A 21,296-nucleotide genomic window follows, 5' to 3' on the forward strand; every position below is an offset into this window, starting at 1 on the left:
CTTTCTGATGTGTGCATTCAGCTAACAGTGTTAAACCATACTTTTGATTGAGCAGATCTGAACACTCTTTCTGTAGAAAATGCAAGTGGACATTCGGAGCGCTAAGAGGGAAATAGTGGAAAAAGGAATATATTCAAATATAAACTACACAGTAGCATTCTGTGAAAATTCTTTCTGTTCTGTGCATTCAACTAACAGAGTTGAACCTTACTTTTGATTGAGCCGTTCTGAAACACTCTTTCTGTAGAAACTGCAATTGGACATGCTAAGCGCTAAGAGGCCTACATTGGGAAAAAGAATATCTTCAAATAAAAACTACACAGATGCATTCTGTGAAACTTATTTCTGATCTGTAAATTCAGTTAACAGAGATAAAACATATTTTTGATTGAGCAGTTATGTAACACTCTTTTTGTAGAAAATGCAAGTGGAGATTCGGAGCGCTAAGAGGGTAATAGTGGAAAAAGGAATGTCTTCAAATATAAACTACACAGAAGCATTCTGTGAAACTTCTTTCTGATCTGAGCATTCAGCTAACAGAGTTAAACCATACTTTGGATTGAGCAGTTTTGAAACACTCTGTCTGTAGAAAATGCAACTGGACATTCGTAGCGCTAAGTGCGTTATAGTGGAAAAAAGAATATGTTCAAATATAAACTACACAGAAGCATTGTATGAAACTTCTTTCTGTTCTGTGCATTCAACTAACAGAGTTGAACCTTACTTTTGATTGAGCCGTTCTGAAACACTCTTTCTGTAGAAACTGCAATTGGACATTCTGAGCGCTAAGAGGCCTATATTGGGAAAAAGAATGTCTACAAATAAAAACTACACAGAAGAATTGTGTGAAAATTCTTTCTGTTCTGTTTGTTCAACTAAAAGAGTTGAACCTTAGTTTTGATTGAGCCGTTCTGAAACACTATTTCTGTAGAAAATGCAAGTGGAGATTTGGAGCGCTAAGAGGGTAATAGTGGAAAAAGGAATGTCTCCAAATATAAACTACACAGAATCATTCTGTGAAACTTCTTTCTGATCTGTGCATTCAGCTAACAGTGTTAAACCATACTTTTGATTGAGCAGATCTGAACACTCTTTCTGTAGAAAATGCCACTGGACATTTGGAGCGCTAAGAGAGTAGTAGTGGAAAAAGGAATATATTCAAATATAAACTACACAGAAGTATTCTGTGAAACTTCTTTCTGATCTGAGCATTCAGCTAACGGATTTAAACCATACTTTTGATTGAGCAGTTTTGAAACACTCTGTCTGTAGAAAATGCAACTGGACATTCGTAGCGCTAAGTGGGTAATACTGGAAAAAAGAATATGTTCAAATATAAACTACACAGAAGCATTGTATGAAACTTCTTTCTGTTCTGTGCATTCAACTAACAGAGTTGAACCTTACTTTTGATTGAGCCTTTCTGAAACACTCTTTCTGTAGAAACTGCAATTGGACATTCTGAGCGCTAAGAGGCCTCTATTGGGAAAAATAATATCTTCAAATAAAAACTACACAGAAGCATTGTGTGAAACTTATTTCTGATATGTTCATTAAGCTAACAGAGTTAAACCATACTTTTGATTGCGCAGTTCTGAACACTCTTTCTGTAGAAAATGCAAGTGGACATTCGGAGCGCTAAGAGGGTAATAGTGGAAAAAGGAATATATTCAAATATAAACTACACAGTAGCATTCTGTGAAAATTCTTTCTGTTCTGTGCATTCAACTAACAGAGTTGAACCTTACTTTTGATTGAGCCGTTCTGAAACACTCTTTCTGTAGAAACTGCAATTGGACATGCTAAGCGCTAAGAGGCCTACATTGGGAAAAAGAATATCTTCAAATAAAAACTACACAGATGCATTCTGTGAAACTTATTTCTGATCTGTAAATTCAGTTAACAGAGATAAAACATATTTTTGATTGAGCAGTTATGAAACACTCTTTTTGTAGAAAATGCAAGTGGAGATTCGGAGCGCTAAGAGGGTAATAGTGGAAAAAGGAATGTCTTCAAATATAAACTACACAGAATCATTCGGTGAAACTTCTTTCTGATCTGTGCATTCAGCTAACAGAGTTAAACCATACTTTTGATTGAGCAGATCTGAACACTCTTTCTGTAGAAAATGCAACTGGACATTTGGAGCGCTAAGAGCGTAGTAGTGGAAAAAGGAATATATTCAAATATAAACTACACAGAAGCATTCTGTGAAACTTCTTTCTGATCTGAGCATTCAGCTAACAGAGTTAAACCATACTTTTGATTGAGCAGTTTTGAAACACTCTGTCTGTAGAAAATGCAACTGGACATTCGTAGCGCTAAGTGGGTAATACTGGAAAAAAGAATATGTTCAAATATAAACTACACAGAAGCATTGTATGAAACTTCTTTCTGTTCTGTGCATTCAACTAACAGAGTTGAACCTTACTTTTGATTGAGCCTTTCTGAAACACTCTTTCTGTAGGAACTGCAATTGGACATTCTGAGCGCTAAGAGGCCTCTATTGGGAAAAATAATATCTTCAAATAAAAACTACACAGAAGCATTGTGTGAAACTTATTTCTGATATGTTCATTAAGCTAACAGAGTTAAACCATACTTTTGATTGTGCAGTTCTGAACACTCTTTCTGTAGAAAATGCAAGTGGACATTCGGAGCGCTAAGAGGGTAATAGTGGAAAAAGGAATATATTCAAATATAAACTACACAGTAGCATTCTGTGAAAATTCTTTCTGTTCTGTGCATTCAACTAACAGAGTTGAACCTTACTTTTGATTGAGCCGTTCTGAAACACTCTTTCTGTAGAAACTGCAATTGGACATGCTAAGCGCTAAGAGGCCTACTTTGGGAAAAAGAATATCTTCAAATAAAAACTACACAGATGCATTCTGTGAAACATATTTCTGATCTGTAAATTCAGTTAACAGAGATAAAACATATTTTTGATTGAGCAGTTATGAAACACTCTTTTTGTAGAAAATGCAAGTGGAGATTCAGAGCGCTAAGAGGGTAATAGTGGAAAAAGGAATGTCTTCAAATATAAACTACACAGAATCATTCGGTGAAACTTCTTTCTGATCCGTGCATTCAGCTAACAGAGTTAAAACATACTTTTGATTGAGCAGATCTGAACACTCTTTCTGTAGAAAATGCAACTGGACATTTGGAGCGCTAAGAGCGTAGTAGTGGAAAAAGGAATATATTCAAATATAAACTACACAGAAGCATTCTGTGAAACTTCTTTCTGATCTGAGCATTCAGCTAACAGAGTTAAACCATACTTTTGATTGAGCAGTTTTGAAACACTCTGTCTGTAGAAAATGCAACTGGACATTCGTAGCGCTAAGTGGGTAATACTGGAAAAAAGAATATGTTCAAATATAAACTACACAGAAGCATTGTATGAAACTTCTTTCTGTTCTGTGCATTCAACTAACAGAGTTGAACCTTACTTTTGATTGAGCCTTTCAGAAACACTCTTTCTGTAGAAACTGCAATTGGACATTCTGAGCGCTAAGAGGCCTCTATTGGGAAAAATAATATCTTCAAATTAAAATTACACAGAAGCATTTTGTGAAACTTATTTCTGATATGTTCATTAAGCTAACAGAGTTAAACCATACTTTTGATTGCGCAGTTCTGAACACTCTTTCTGTAGAAAATGCAAGTGGACATTCGGAGCGCTAAGAGGGTAATAGTGGAAAAAGGAATATATTCAAATATAAACTACACAGTAGCATTCTGTGAAAATTCTTTCTGTTCTGTGCATTCAACTAACAGAGTTGAACCTTACTTTTGATTGAGCCGTTCTGAAACACTCTTTCTGTAGAAACTGCAATTGGACATGCTAAGCGCTAAGAGGCCTACATTGGGAAAAAGAATATCTTCAAATAAAAACTACACAGATGCATTCTGTGAAACTTATTTCTGATCTGTAAATTCAGTTAACAGAGATAAAACATATTTTTGATTGAGCAGTTATGAAACACTCTTTTTGTAGAAAATGCAAGTGGAGATTCGGAGCGCTAAGAGGGTAATAGTGGAAAAAGGAATGTCTTCAAATATAAACTACACAGAATCATTCGGTGAAACTTCTTTCTGATCTGTGCATTCAGCTAACAGAGTTAAACCATACTTTTGATTGAGCAGATCTGAACACTCTTTCTGTAGAAAATGCAACTGGACATTTTGAGCGCTAAGAGCGTAGTAGTGGAAAAAGGAATATATTCAAATATAAACTACACAGAAGCATTCTGTGAAACTTATTTCTGATTTGAGCATTCAGCTAACAGAGTTAAACCATACTTTGGATTGAGCAGTTTTGAAACACTCTGTCTGTAGAAAATGCAACTGGACATTCGTAGCGCTAAGTGGGTAATAGTGGAAAAAAGAATATGTTCAAATATAAACTACACAGAAGCATTGTATGAAACTTCTTTCTGTTCTGTGCATTCAACTAACAGAGTTGAACCTTACTTTTGATTGAGCCGTTCTGAAACACTCTTTCTGTAGAAACTGCAATTGGACATTCTGAGCGCTAAGAGGCCTATATTGGGAAAAAGAATGTCTACAAATAAAAACTACACAGAAGAATTGTGTGAAACTTCTTTCTGTTCTGTTTGTTCAACTAAAAGAGTTGAACCTCAGTTTTGATTGAGCCGTTCTGAAACACTCTTTCTGTAGAAAATGCAAGTGGAGATTCGGAGCGCTAAGAGGGTAATAGTGGAAAAAGGAATGTCTCCAAATATAAACTACACAGAATCATTCTGTGAAACTTCTTTCTGATCTGTGCATTCAGCTAACAGTGTTAAACCATACTTTTGATTGAGCAGATCTGAACACTCTTTCTGTAGAAAATGTAACTGGACATTTGGAGCGCTAAGAGAGTAGTAGTGGAAAAATTAATATATTCAAATATAAACTACACAGAAGCAGTCTGTGAAACTTCTTTCTGATCTGAGCATTCAGCTAACAGATTTAAACCATACTTTTGATTGAGCAGTTTTGAAACACTCTGTCTGTAGAAAATGCAACTGGACATTCGTAGCGCTAAGTGGGTAATACTGGAAAAAAGAATATGTTCAAATATAAACTACACAGAAGCATTGTATGAAACTTCTTTCTGTTCTGTGCATTCAACTAACAGAGTTGAACCTTACTTTTGATTGAGCCTTTCTGAAACACTCTTTCTGTAGAAACTGCAATTGGACATTCTGAGCGCTAAGAGGCCTCTATTGGGAAAAATAATATCTTCAAATAAAAACTACACAGAAGCATTGTGTGAAACTTATTTCTGATATGTTCATTAAGCTAACAGAGTTAAACCATACTTTTGATTGCGCAGTTCTGAACACTCTTTCTGTAGAAAATGCAAGTGGACATTTGGAGCGCTAAGAGGGTAATAGTGGAAAAAGGAATATATTCAAATATAAACTACACAGTAGCATTCTGTGAAAATTCTTTCTGTTCTGTGCATTCAACTAACAGAGTTGAACCTTACTTTTGATTGAGCCGTTCTGAAACACTCTTTCTGTAGAAACTGCAATTGGACATGCTAAGCGCTAAGAGGCCTACATTGGGAAAAAGAATATCTTCAAATAAAAACTACACAGATGCATTCTGTGAAACTTATTTCTGATCTGTAAATTCAGTTAACAGAGATAAAACATATTTTTGATTGAGCAGTTATGAAACACTCTTTTTGTAGAAAATGCAAGTGGAGATTCGGAGCGCTAAGAGGGTAATAGTGGAAAAAGGAATGTCTTCAAATATAAACTACACAGAATCATTCGGTGAAACTTCTTTCTGATCTGTGCATTCAGCTAACAGAGTTAAACCATACTTTTGATTGAGCAGATCTGAACACTCTTTCTGTAGAAAATGCAACTGGACATTTGGAGCGCTAAGAGCGTAGTAGTGGAAAAAGGAATATATTCAAATATAAACTACACAGAAGCATTCTGTGAAACTTCATTCTGATCTGAGCATTCAGCTAACAGAGTTAAACCATACTTTGGATTGAGCAGTTTTGAAACACTCTGTCTGTAGAAAATGCAACTGGACATTCGTAGCGCTAAGTGGGTAATAGTGGAAAAAAGAATATGTTCAAATATAAACTACACAGAAGCATTTTATGAAACTTCTTTCTGTTCTGTGCATTCAACTAACAGAGTTGAACCTTACTTTTGATTGAGCCGTTCTGAAACTCTCTTTCTGTAGAAACTGCAATTGGACATTCTGAGCGCTAAGAGGCCTATATTGGGAAAAAGAATGTCTACAAATAAAAACTACACAGAAGAATTGTGTGAAACTTCTTTCTGTTCTGTTTGTTCAACTAAAAGAGTTGAACCTTAGTTTTGATTGAGCCGTTCTGAAACACTCTTTCTGTAGAAAATGCAAGTGGAGATTCGGAGCGCTAAGAGGGTAATAGTGGAAAAAGGAATGTCTCCAAATATAAACTACACAGAATCATTCTGTGAAACTTATTTCTGATCTGTGCATTCAGCAAAAAGAATTAAACCATACTTTTGATTGAGCAGATCTGAACACTCTTTCTGTAGAAAATGCAACTGGACATTTGGAGCGCTAAGAGAGTAGTAGTGGAAAAAGGAATATATTCAAATATAAACTACACAGAAGCATTCTGTGAAACTTCTTTCTGATCTGAGCATTCAGCTAACAGAGTTAAACCATACTTTTGATTGAGCAGTTTTGAAACACTCTGTCTGTAGAAAATGCAACTGGACATTCGTAGCGCTAAGTGGGTAATACTGGAAAAAAGAATATGTTCAAATATAAACTACACAGAAGCATTGTATGAAACTTCTTTCTGTTCTGTGCATTCAACTAACAGAGTTGAACCTTACTTTTGATTGAGCCTTTCTGAAACACTCTTTCTGTAGGAACTGCAATTGGACATTCTGAGCGCTAAGAGGCCTCTATTGGGAAAAATAATATCTTCAAATAAAAACTACACAGAAGCATTGTGTGAAACTTATTTCTGATATGTTCATTAAGCTAACAGAGTTAAACCATACTTTTGATTGCGCAGTTCTGAACACTCTTTCTGTAGAAAATGCAAGTGGACATTCGGAGCGCTAAGAGGGTAATAGTGGAAAAAGGAATATATTCAAATATAAACTACACAGTAGCATTCTGTGAAAATTCGTTCTGTTCTGTGCATTCAACTAACAGAGTTGAACCTTACTTTTGATTGAGCCGTTCTGAAACACTCTTTCTGTAGAAACTGCAATTGGACATGCTAAGCGCTAAGAGGCCTACTTTGGGAAAAAGAATATCTTCAAATAAAAACTACACAGATGCATTCTGTGAAACTTATTTCTGATCTGTAAATTCAGTTAACAGAGATAAAACATATTTTTGATTGAGCAGTTATGAAACACTCTTTTTGTAGAAAATGCAAGTGGAGATTCAGAGCGCTAAGAGGGTAATAGTGGAAAAAGGAATGTCTTCAAATATAAACTACACAGAATCATTCGGTGAAACTTCTTTCTGATCTGTGCATTCAGCTAACAGAGTTAAACCATACTTTTGATTGAGCAGATCTGAACACTCTTTCTGTAGAAAATGCAACTGGACATTTGGAGCGCTAAGAGCGTAGTAGTGGAAAAAGGAATATATTCAAATATAAACTACACAGAAGCATTCTGTGAAACTTCTTTCTGATCTGAGCATTCAGCTAACAGAGTTAAACCATACTTTTGATTGAGCAGTTTTGAAACACTCTGTCTGTAGAAAATGCAACTGGACATTCGTAGCGCTAAGTGGGTAATAGTCGAAAAAAGAAAATGTTCAAATATAACCTACACAGAAGCATTGTATGAAACTTCTTTCTGTTCTGTGCATTCAACTAACAGAGTTGAACCTTACTTTTGATTGAGCCGTTCTGAAACACTCTTTCTGTAGAAACTGCAATTGGACATTCTGAGTGCTAGGAGGCCTATATTGGGAAAAAGAATGTCTACAAATAAAAACTACACAGAAGAATTGTGTGAAACTTTTTTCTGTTCTGTTTGTTCAACTAAAAGAGTTGAACCTTAGTTTTGATTGAGCCGTTCTGAAACACTATTTCTGTAGAAAATGCAAGTGGAGATTCGGAGCGCTAAGAGGGTAATAGTGGAAAAAGGAATGTCTCCAAATATAAACTACACAGAATCATTCTGTGAAACTTCTTTCTGATCTGTGCATTCAGCTAACAGTGTTAAACCATACTTTTGATTGAGCAGATCTGAACACTCTTTCTGTAGAAAATGTAACTGGACATTTGGAGCGCTAAGAGAGTAGTAGTGGAAAAAGGAATATATTCAAATATAAACTACACAGAAGCAGTCTGTGAAACTTATTTCTGATCTGAGCATTCAGCTAACAGATTTAAACCATACTTTTGATTGAGCAGTTTTGAAACACTCTGTCTGTAGAAAATGCAACTGGACATTCGTAGCGCTAAGTGGGTAATACTGGAAAAAAGAATATGTTCAAATATAAACTACACAGAAGCATTGTATGAAACTTCTTTCTGTTCTGTGCATTCAACTAACAGAGTTGAACCTTACTTTTGATTGAGCCTTTCTGAAACACTCTTTCTGTAGAAACTGCAATTGGACATTCTGAGCGCTAAGAGGCCTCTATTGGGAAAAATAATATCTTCAAATAAAAACTACACAGAAGCATTGTGTGAAACTTATTTCTGATATGTTCATTAAGCTAACAGAGTTAAACCATACTTTTGATTGCGCAGTTCTGAACACTCTTTCTGTAGAAAATGCAAGTGGACATTCGGAGCGCTAAGAGGGTAATAGTGGAAAAAGGAATATATTCAAATATAAACTACACAGTAGCATTCTGTGAAAATTCTTTCTGTTCTGTGCATTCAACTAACAGAGTTGAACCTTACTTTTGATTGAGCCGTTCTGAAACACTCTTTCTGTAGAAACTGCAATTGGACATGCTAAGCGCTAAGAGGCCTACATTGGGAAAAAGAATATCTTCAAATAAAAACTACACAGATGCATTCTGTGAAACTTATTTCTGATCTGTAAATTCAGTTAACAGAGATAAAACATATTTTTGATTGAGCAGTTATGAAACACTCTTTTTGTAGAAAATGCAAGTGGAGATTCGGAGCGCTAAGAGGGTAATAGTGGAAAAAGGAATGTCTTCAAATATAAACTACACAGAATCATTCGGTGAAACTTCTTTCTGATCTGTGCATTCAGCTAACAGAGTTAAACCATACTTTTGATTGAGCAGATCTGAACACTCTTTCTGTAGAAAATGCAACTGGACATTTGGAGCGCTAAGAGCGTAGTAGTGGAAAAAGGAATATATTCAAATATAAACTACACAGAAGCATTCTGTGAAACTTCTTTCTGATCTGAGCATTCAGCTAACAGAGTTAAACCATACTTTGGATTGAGCAGTTTTGAAACACTCTGTCTGTAGAAAATGCAACTGGACATTCGTAGCGCTAAGTGGGTAATAGTGGAAAAAAGAATATGTTCAAATATAAACTACACAGAAGCATTTTATGAAACTTCTTTCTGTTCTGTGCATTCAACTAACAGAGTTGAACCTTACTTTTGATTGAGCCGTTCTGAAACTCTCTTTCTGTAGAAACTGCAATTGGACATTCTGAGCGCTAAGAGGCCTATATTGGGAAAAAGAATGTCTACAAATAAAAACTACACAGAAGAATTGTGTGAAACTTCTTTCTGTTCTGTTTGTTCAACTAAAAGAGTTGAACCTTAGTTTTGATTGAGCCGTTCTGAAACACTCTTTCTGTAGAAAATGCAAGTGGAGATTCGGAGCGCTAAGAGGGTAATAGTGGAAAAAGGAATGTCTCCAAATATAAACTACACAGAATCATTCTGTGAAACTTATTTCTGATCTGTGCATTCAGCAAAAAGAATTAAACCATACTTTTGATTGAGCAGATCTGAACACTCTTTCTGTAGAAAATGCAACTGGACATTTGGAGCGCTAAGAGAGTAGTAGTGGAAAAAGGAATATATTCAAATATAAACTACACAGAAGCATTCTGTGAAACTTCTTTCTGATCTGAGCATTCAGCTAACAGAGTTAAACCATACTTTTGATTGAGCAGTTTTGAAACACTCTGTCTGTAGAAAATGCAACTGGACATTCGTAGCGCTAAGTGGGTAATACTGGAAAAAAGAATATGTTCAAATATAAACTACACAGAAGCATTGTATGAAACTTCTTTCTGTTCTGTGCATTCAACTAACAGAGTTGAACCTTACTTTTGATTGAGCCGTTCTGAAACACTCTTTCTGTAGAAACTGCAATTGGACATTCTGAGCGCTAAGAGGCCTATATTGGGAAAAAGAATGTCTACAAATAAAAACTACACAGAAGAATTGTGTGAAACTTCTTTCTGTTCTGTTTGTTCAACTAAAAGAGTTGAACCTCAGTTTTGATTGAGCCGTTCTGAAACACTCTTTCTGTAGAAAATGCAAGTGGAGATTCGGAGCGCTAAGAGGGTAATAGTGGAAAAAGGAATGTCTCCAAATATAAACTACACAGAATCATTCTGTGAAACTTCTTTCTGATCTGTGCATTCAGCTAACAGTGTTAAACCATACTTTTGATTGAGCAGATCTGAACACTCTTTCTGTAGAAAATGTAACTGGACATTTGGAGCGCTAAGAGAGTAGTAGTGGAAAAATTAATATATTCAAATATAAACTACACAGAAGCAGTCTGTGAAACTTCTTTCTGATCTGAGCATTCAGCTAACAGATTTAAACCATACTTTTGATTGAGCAGTTTTGAAACACTCTGTCTGTAGAAAATGCAACTGGACATTCGTAGCGCTAAGTGGGTAATACTGGAAAAAAGAATATGTTCAAATATAAACTACACAGAAGCATTGTATGAAACTTCTTTCTGTTCTGTGCATTCAACTAACAGAGTTGAACCTTACTTTTGATTGAGCCTTTCTGAAACACTCTTTCTGTAGAAACTGCAATTGGACATTCTGAGCGCTAAGAGGCCTCTATTGGGAAAAATAATATCTTCAAATAAAAACTACACAGAAGCATTGTGTGAAACTTATTTCTGATATGTTCATTAAGCTAACAGAGTTAAACCATACTTTTGATTGCGCAGTTCTGAACACTCTTTCTGTAGAAAATGCAAGTGGACATTTGGAGCGCTAAGAGGGTAATAGTGGAAAAAGGAATATATTCAAATATAAACTACACAGTAGCATTCTGTGAAAATTCTTTCTGTTCTGTGCATTCAACTAACAGAGTTGAACCTTACTTTTGATTGAGCCGTTCTGAAACACTCTTTCTGTAGAAACTGCAATTGGACATGCTAAGCGCTAAGAGGCCTACATTGGGAAAAAGAATATCTTCAAATAAAAACTACACAGATGCATTCTGTGAAACTTATTTCTGATCTGTAAATTCAGTTAACAGAGATAAAACATATTTTTGATTGAGCAGTTATGAAACACTCTTTTTGTAGAAAATGCAAGTGGAGATTCGGAGCGCTAAGAGGGTAATAGTGGAAAAAGGAATGTCTTCAAATATAAACTACACAGAATCATTCGGTGAAACTTCTTTCTGATCTGTGCATTCAGCTAACAGAGTTAAACCATACTTTTGATTGAGCAGATCTGAACACTCTTTCTGTAGAAAATGCAACTGGACATTTGGAGCGCTAAGAGCGTAGTAGTGGAAAAAGGAATATATTCAAATATAAACTACACAGAAGCATTCTGTGAAACTTCTTTCTGATCTGAGCATTCAGCTAACAGAGTTAAACCATACTTTGGATTGAGCAGTTTTGAAACACTCTGTCTGTAGAAAATGCAACTGGACATTCGTAGCGCTAAGTGGGTAATAGTGGAAAAAAGAATATGTTCAAATATAAACTACACAGAAGCATTTTATGAAACTTCTTTCTGTTCTGTGCATTCAACTAACAGAGTTGAACCTTACTTTTGATTGAGCCGTTCTGAAACTCTCTTTCTGTAGAAACTGCAATTGGACATTCTGAGCGCTAAGAGGCCTATATTGGGAAAAAGAATGTCTACAAATAAAAACTACACAGAAGAATTGTGTGAAACTTCTTTCTGTTCTGTTTGTTCAACTAAAAGAGTTGAACCTTAGTTTTGATTGAGCCGTTCTGAAACACTCTTTCTGTAGAAAATGCAAGTGGAGATTCGGAGCGCTAAGAGGGTAATAGTGGAAAAAGGAATGTCTCCAAATATAAACTACACAGAATCATTCTGTGAAACTTATTTCTGATCTGTGCATTCAGCAAAAAGAATTAAACCATACTTTTGATTGAGCAGATCTGAACACTCTTTCTGTAGAAAATGCAACTGGACATTTGGAGCGCTAAGAGAGTAGTAGTGGAAAAAGGAATATATTCAAATATAAACTACACAGAAGCATTCTGTGAAACTTCTTTCTGATCTGAGCATTCAGCTAACAGAGTTAAACCATACTTTTGATTGAGCAGTTTTGAAACACTCTGTCTGTAGAAAATGCAACTGGACATTCGTAGCGCTAAGTGGGTAATACTGGAAAAAAGAATATGTTCAAATATAAACTACACAGAAGCATTGTATGAAACTTCTTTCTGTTCTGTGCATTCAACTAACAGAGTTGAACCTTACTTTTGATTGAGCCTTTCTGAAACACTCTTTCTGTAGGAACTGCAATTGGACATTCTGAGCGCTAAGAGGCCTCTATTGGGAAAAATAATATCTTCAAATAAAAACTACACAGAAGCATTGTGTGAAACTTATTTCTGATATGTTCATTAAGCTAACAGAGTTAAACCATACTTTTGATTGCGCAGTTCTGAACACTCTTTCTGTAGAAAATGCAAGTGGACATTCGGAGCGCTAAGAGGGTAATAGTGGAAAAAGGAATATATTCAAATATAAACTACACAGTAGCATTCTGTGAAAATTCGTTCTGTTCTGTGCATTCAACTAACAGAGTTGAACCTTACTTTTGATTGAGCCGTTCTGAAACACTCTTTCTGTAGAAACTGCAATTGGACATGCTAAGCGCTAAGAGGCCTACTTTGGGAAAAAGAATATCTTCAAATAAAAACTACACAGATGCATTCTGTGAAACTTATTTCTGATCTGTAAATTCAGTTAACAGAGATAAAACATATTTTTGATTGAGCAGTTATGAAACACTCTTTTTGTAGAAAATGCAAGTGGAGATTCAGAGCGCTAAGAGGGTAATAGTGGAAAAAGGAATGTCTTCAAATATAAACTACACAGAATCATTCGGTGAAACTTCTTTCTGATCTGTGCATTCAGCTAACAGAGTTAAACCATACTTTTGATTGAGCAGATCTGAACACTCTTTCTGTAGAAAATGCAACTGGACATTTGGAGCGCTAAGAGCGTAGTAGTGGAAAAAGGAATATATTCAAATATAAACTACACAGAAGCATTCTGTGAAACTTCTTTCTGATCTGAGCATTCAGCTAACAGAGTTAAACCATACTTTTGATTGAGCAGTTTTGAAACACTCTGTCTGTAGAAAATGCAACTGGACATTCGTAGCGCTAAGTGGGTAATAGTCGAAAAAAGAAAATGTTCAAATATAACCTACACAGAAGCATTGTATGAAACTTCTTTCTGTTCTGTGCATTCAACTAACAGAGTTGAACCTTACTTTTGATTGAGCCGTTCTGAAACACTCTTTCTGTAGAAACTGCAATTGGACATTCTGAGTGCTAGGAGGCCTATATTGGGAAAAAGAATGTCTACAAATAAAAACTACACAGAAGAATTGTGTGAAACTTTTTTCTGTTCTGTTTGTTCAACTAAAAGAGTTGAACCTTAGTTTTGATTGAGCCGTTCTGAAACACTATTTCTGTAGAAAATGCAAGTGGAGATTCGGAGCGCTAAGAGGGTAATAGTGGAAAAAGGAATGTCTCCAAATATAAACTACACAGAATCATTCTGTGAAACTTCTTTCTGATCTGTGCATTCAGCTAACAGTGTTAAACCATACTTTTGATTGAGCAGATCTGAACACTCTTTCTGTAGAAAATGTAACTGGACATTTGGAGCGCTAAGAGAGTAGTAGTGGAAAAAGGAATATATTCAAATATAAACTACACAGAAGCAGTCTGTGAAACTTATTTCTGATCTGAGCATTCAGCTAACAGATTTAAACCATACTTTTGATTGAGCAGTTTTGAAACACTCTGTCTGTAGAAAATGCAACTGGACATTCGTAGCGCTAAGTGGGTAATACTGGAAAAAAGAATATGTTCAAATATAAACTACACAGAAGCATTGTATGAAACTTCTTTCTGTTCTGTGCATTCAACTAACAGAGTTGAACCTTACTTTTGATTGAGCCTTTCTGAAACACTCTTTCTGTAGAAACTGCAATTGGACATTCTGAGCGCTAAGAGGCCTCTATTGGGAAAAATAATATCTTCAAATAAAAACTACACAGAAGCATTGTGTGAAACTTATTTCTGATATGTTCATTAAGCTAACAGAGTTAAACCATACTTTTGATTGCGCAGTTCTGAACACTCTTTCTGTAGAAAATGCAAGTGGACATTCGGAGCGCTAAGAGGGTAATAGTGGAAAAAGGAATATATTCAAATATAAACTACACAGTAGCATTCTGTGAAAATTCTTTCTGTTCTGTGCATTCAACTAACAGAGTTGAACCTTACTTTTGATTGAGCCGTTCTGAAACACTCTTTCTGTAGAAACTGCAATTGGACATGCTAAGCGCTAAGAGGCCTACATTGGGAAAAAGAATATCTTCAAATAAAAACTACACAGATGCATTCTGTGAAACTTATTTCTGATCTGTAAATTCAGTTAACAGAGATAAAACATATTTTTGATTGAGCAGTTATGAAACACTCTTTTTGTAGAAAATGCAAGTGGAGATTCGGAGCGCTAAGAGGGTAATAGTGGAAAAAGGAATGTCTTCAAATATAAACTACACAGAATCATTCGGTGAAACTTCTTTCTGATCTGTGCATTCAGCTAACAGAGTTAAACCATACTTTTGATTGAGCAGATCTGAACACTCTTTCTGTAGAAAATGCAACTGGACATTTGGAGCGCTAAGAGCGTAGTAGTGGAAAAAGGAATATATTCAAATATAAACTACACAGAAGCATTCTGTGAAACTTCTTTCTGATCTGAGCATTCAGCTAACAGAGTTAAACCATACTTTGGATTGAGCAGTTTTGAAACACTCTGTCTGTAGAAAATGCAACTGGACATTCGTAGCGCTAAGTGGGTAATAGTGGAAAAAAGAATATGTTCAAATATAAACTACACAGAAGCATTTTATGAAACTTCTTTCTGTTCTGTGCATTCAACTAACAGAGTTGAACCTTACTTTTGATTGAGCCGTTCTGAAACTCTCTTTCTGTAGAAACTGCAATTGGACATTCTGAGCGCTAAGAGGCCTATATTGGGAAAAAGAATGTCTACAAATAAAAACTACACAGAAGAATTGTGTGAAACTTCTTTCTGTTCTGTTTGTTCAACTAAAAGAGTTGAACCTTAGTTTTGATTGAGCCGTTCTGAAACACTCTTTCTGTAGAAAATGCAAGTGGAGATTCGGAGCGCTAAGAGGGTAATAGTGGAAAAAGGAATGTCTCCAAATATAAACTACACAGAATCATTCTGTGAAACTTATTTCTGATCTGTGCATTCAGCAAAAAGAATTAAACCATACTTTTGATTGAGCAGATCTGAACACTCTTTCTGTAGAAAATGCAACTGGACATTTGGAGCGCTAAGAGAGTAGTAGTGGAAAAAGGAATATATTCAAATATAAACTACACAGAAGCATTCTGTGAAACTTCTTTCTGATCTGAGCATTCAGCTAACAGAGTTAAACCATACTTTTGATTGAGCAGTTTTGAAACACTCTGTCTGTAGAAAATGCAACTGGACATTCGTAGCGCTAAGTGGGTAATACTGGAAAAAAGAATATGTTCAAATATAAACTACACAGAAGCATTGTATGAAACTTCTTTCTGTTCTGTGCATTCAACTAACAGAGTTGAACCTTACTTTTGATTGAGCCTTTCTGAAACACTCTTTCTGTAGGAACTGCAATTGGACATTCTGAGCGCTAAGAGGCCTCTATTGGGAAAAATAATATCTTCAAATAAAAACTACACAGAAGCATTGTGTGAAACTTATTTCTGATATATTCATTAAGCTAACAGAGTTAAACCATACTTTTGATTGCGCAGTTCTGAACACTCTTTCTGTAGAAAATGCAAGTGGACATTCGGAGCGCTAAGAGGGTAATAGTGGAAAAAGGAATATATTCAAATATAAACTACACAGTAGCATTCTGTGAAAATTCGTTCTGTTCTGTGCATTCAACTAACAGAGTTGAACCTTACTTTTGATTGAGCCGTTCTGAAACACTCTTTCTGTAGAAACTGCAATTGGACATGCTAAGCGCTAAGAGGCCTACTTTGGGAAAAAGAATATCTTCAAATAAAAACTACACAGATGCATTCTGTGAAACTTATTTCTGATCTGTAAATTCAGTTAACAGAGATAAAACATATTTTTGATTGAGCAGTTATGAAACACTCTTTTTGTAGAAAATGCAAGTGGAGATTCAGAGCGCTAAGAGGGTAATAGTGGAAAAAGGAATGTCTTCAAATATAAACTACACAGAATCATTCGGTGAAACTTCTTTCTGATCTGTGCATTCAGCTAACAGAGTTAAACCATACTTTTGATTGAGCAGATCTGAACACTCTTTCTGTAGAAAATGCAACTGGACATTTGGAGCGCTAAGAGCGTAGTAGTGGAAAAAGGAATATATTCAAATATAAACTACACAGAAGCATTCTGTGAAACTTCTTTCTGATCTGAGCATTCAGCTAACAGAGTTAAACCATACTTTTGATTGAGCAGTTTTGAAACACTCTGTCTGTAGAAAATGCAACTGGACATTCGTAGCGCTAAGTGGGTAATAGTCGAAAAAAGAAAATGTTCAAATATAACCTACACAGAAGCATTGTATGAAACTTCTTTCTGTTCTGTGCATTCAACTAACAGAGTTGAACCTTACTTTTGATTGAGCCGTTCTGAAACACTCTTTCTGTAGAAACTGCAATTGGACATTCTGAGTGCTAGGAGGCCTATATTGGGAAAAAGAATGTCTACAAATAAAAACTACACAGAAGAATTGTGTGAAACTTTTTTCTGTTCTGTTTGTTCAACTAAAAGAGTTGAACCTTAGTTTTGATTGAGCCGTTCTGAAACACTATTTCTGTAGAAAATGCAAGTGGAGATTCGGAGCGCTAAGAGGGTAATAGTGGAAAAAGGAATGTCTCCAAATATAAACTACACAGAATCATTCTGTGAAACTTCTTTCTGATCTGTGCATTCAGCTAACAGTGTTAAACCATACTTTTGATTGAGCAGATCTGAACACTCTTTCTGTAGAAAATGCCACTGGACATTTGGAGCGCTAAGAGAGTAGTAGTGGAAAAATTAATATATTCAAATATAAACTACACAGAAGCAGTCTGTGAAACTTCTTTCTGATCTGAGCATTCAGCTAACAGATTTAAACCATACTTTTGATTGAGCAGTTTTGAAACACTCTGTCTGTAGAAAATGCAACTGGACATTCGTAGCGCTAAGTGGGTAATACTAGAAAAAAGAATATGTTCAAATATAAACTACACAGAAGCATTGTATGAAACTTCTTTCTGTTCTGTGCATTCAACTAACAGAGTTGAACCTTACTTTTGATTGAGCCTTTCTGAAACACTCTTTCTGTAGAAACTGCAATTGGACATTCTGAGCGCTAAGAGGCCTCTATTGGGAAAAATAATATCTTCAAATAAAAACTACACAGAAGCATTGTGTGAAACTTATTTCTGATATGTTCATTAAGCTAACAGAGTTAAACCATACTTTTGATTGCGCAGTTCTGAACACTCTTTCTGTAGAAAATGCAAGTGGACATTTGGAGCGCTAAGAGGGTAATAGTGGAAAAAGGAATATATTCAAATATAAACTACACAGTAGCATTCTGTGAAAATTCTTTCTGTTCTGTGCATTCAACTAACAGAGTTGAACCTTACTTTTGATTGAGCCGTTCTGAAACACTCTTTCTGTAGAAACTGCAATTGGACATGCTAAGCGCTAAGAGGCCTACATTGGGAAAAAGAATATCTTCAAATAAAAACTACACAGATGCATTCTGTGAAACTTATTTCTGATCTGTAAATTCAGTTAACAGAGATAAAACATATTTTTGATTGAGCAGTTATGAAACACTCTTTTTGTAGAAAATGCAAGTGGAGATTCGGAGCGCTAAGAGGGTAATAGTGGAAAAAGGAATGTCTTCAAATATAAACTACACAGAATCATTCGGTGAAACTTCTTTCTGATCTGTGCATTCAGCTAACAGAGTTAAACCATACTTTTGATTGAGCAGATCTGAACACTCTTTCTGTAGAAAATGCAACTGGACATTTTGAGCGCTAAGAGCGTAGTAGTGGAAAAAGGAATATATTCAAATATAAACTACACAGAAGCATTCTGTGAAACTTATTTCTGATTTGAGCATTCAGCTAACAGAGTTAAACCATACTTTGGATTGAGCAGTTTTGAAACACTCTGTCTGTAGAAAATGCAACTGGACATTCGTAGCGCTAAGTGGGTAATAGTGGAAAAAAGAATATGTTCAAATATAAACTACACAGAAGCATTGTATGAAACTTCTTTCTGTTCTGTGCATTCAACTAACAGAGTTGAACCTTACTTTTGATTGAGCCGTTCTGAAACACTCTTTCTGTAGAAACTGCAATTGGACATTCTGAGCGCTAAGAGGCCTATATTGGGAAAAAGAATGTCTACAAATAAAAACTACACAGAAGAATTGTGTGAAACTTCTTTCTGTTCTGTTTGTTCAACTAAAAGAGTTGAACCTCAGTTTTGATTGAGCCGTTCTGAAACACTCTTTCTGTAGAAAATGCAAGTGGAGATTCGGAGCGCTAAGAGGGTAATAGTGGAAAAAGGAATGTCTCCAAATATAAACTACACAGAATCATTCTGTGAAACTTCTTTCTGATCTGTGCATTCAGCTAACAGTGTTAAACCATACTTTTGATTGAGCAGATCTGAACACTCTTTCTGTAGAAAATGTAACTGGACATTTGGAGCGCTAAGAGAGTAGTAGTGGAAAAATTAATATATTCAAATATAAACTACACAGAAGCAGTCTGTGAAACTTCTTTCTGATCTGAGCATTCAGCTAACAGATTTAAACCATACTTTTGATTGAGCAGTTTTGAAACACTCTGTCTGTAGAAAATGCAACTGGACATTCGTAGCGCTAAGTGGGTAATACTGGAAAAAAGAATATGTTCAAATATAAACTACACAGAAGCATTGTATGAAACTTCTTTCTGTTCTGTGCATTCAACTAACAGAGTTGAACCTTACTTTTGATTGAGCCTTTCTGAAACACTCTTTCTGTAGAAACTGCAATTGGACATTCTGAGCGCTAAGAGGCCTCTATTGGGAAAAATAATATCTTCAAATAAAAACTACACAGAAGCATTGTGTGAAACTTATTTCTGATATGTTCATTAAGCTAACAGAGTTAAACCATACTTTTGATTGCGCAGTTCTGAACACTCTTTCTGTAGAAAATGCAAGTGGACATTTGGAGCGCTAAGAGGGTAATAGTGGAAAAAGGAATATATTCAAATATAAACTACACAGTAGCATTCTGTGAAAATTCTTTCTGTTCTGTGCATTCAACTAACAGAGTTGAACCTTACTTTTGATTGAGCCGTTCTGAAACACTCTTTCTGTAGAAACTGCAATTGGACATGCTAAGCGCTAAGAGGCCTACATTGGGAAAAAGAATATCTTCAAATAAAAACTACACAGATGCATTCTGTGAAACTTATTTCTGATCTGTAAATTCAGTTAACAGAGATAAAACATATTTTTGATTGAGCAGTTATGAAACACTCTTTTTGTAGAAAATGCAAGTGGAGATTCGGAGCGCTAAGAGGGTAATAGTGGAAAAAGGAATGTCTTCAAATATAAACTACACAGAATCATTCGGTGAAACTTCTTTCTGATCTGTGCATTCAGCTAACAGAGTTAAACCATACTTTTGATTGAGCAGATCTGAACACTCTTTCTGTAGAAAATGCAACTGGACATTTGGAGCGCTAAGAGCGTAGTAGTGGAAAAAGGAATATATTCAAATATAAACTACACAGAAGCATTCTGTGAAACTTCTTTCTGATCTGAGCATTCAGCTAACAGAGTTAAACCATACTTTGGATTGAGCAGTTTTGAAACACTCTGTCTGTAGAAAATGCAACTGGACATTCGTAGCGCTAAGTGGGTAATAGTGGAAAAAAGAATATGTTCAAATATAAACTACACAGAAGCATTTTATGAAACTTCTTTCTGTTCTGTGCATTCAACTAACAGAGTTGAACCTTACTTTTGATTGAGCCGTTCTGAAACTCTCTTTCTGTAGAAACTGCAATTGGACATTCTGAGCGCTAAGAGGCCTATATTGGGAAAAAGAATGTCTACAAATAAAAACTACACAGAAGAATTGTGTGAAACTTCTTTCTGTTCTGTTTGTTCAACTAAAAGAGTTGAACCTTAGTTTTGATTGAGCCGTTCTGAAACACTCTTTCTGTAGAAAATTCAAGTGGAGATTCGGAGCGCTAAGAGGGTAATAGTGGAAAAAGGAATGTCTCCAAATATAAACTACACAGAATCATTCTGTGAAACTTATTTCTGATCTGTGCATTCAGCAAAAAGAATTAAACCATACTTTTGATTGAGCAGATCTGAACACTCTTTCTGTAGAAAATGCAACTGGACATTTGGAGCGCTAAGAGAGTAGTAGTGGAAAAAGGAATATATTCAAATATAAACTACACAGAAGCATTCTGTGAAACTTCTTTCTGATCTGAGCATTCAGCTAACAGAGTTAAACCATACTTTTGATTGAGCAGTTTTGAAACACTCTGTCTGTAGAAAATGCAACTGGACATTCGTAGCGCTAAGTGGGTAATACTGGAAAAAAGAATATGTTCAAATATAAACTACACAGAAGCATTGTATGAAACTTCTTTCTGTTCTGTGCATTCAACTAACAGAGTTGAACCTTACTTTTGATTGAGCCTTTCTGAAACACTCTTTCTGTAGGAACTGCAATTGGACATTCTGAGCGCTAAGAGGCCTCTATTGGGAAAAATAA

The sequence above is a fragment of the Symphalangus syndactylus genome, chromosome 2 (genome assembly GCF_028878055.3).
Source record: "Symphalangus syndactylus isolate Jambi chromosome 2, NHGRI_mSymSyn1-v2.1_pri, whole genome shotgun sequence".
NCBI lineage: Eukaryota > Metazoa > Chordata > Mammalia > Primates > Hylobatidae > Symphalangus > Symphalangus syndactylus.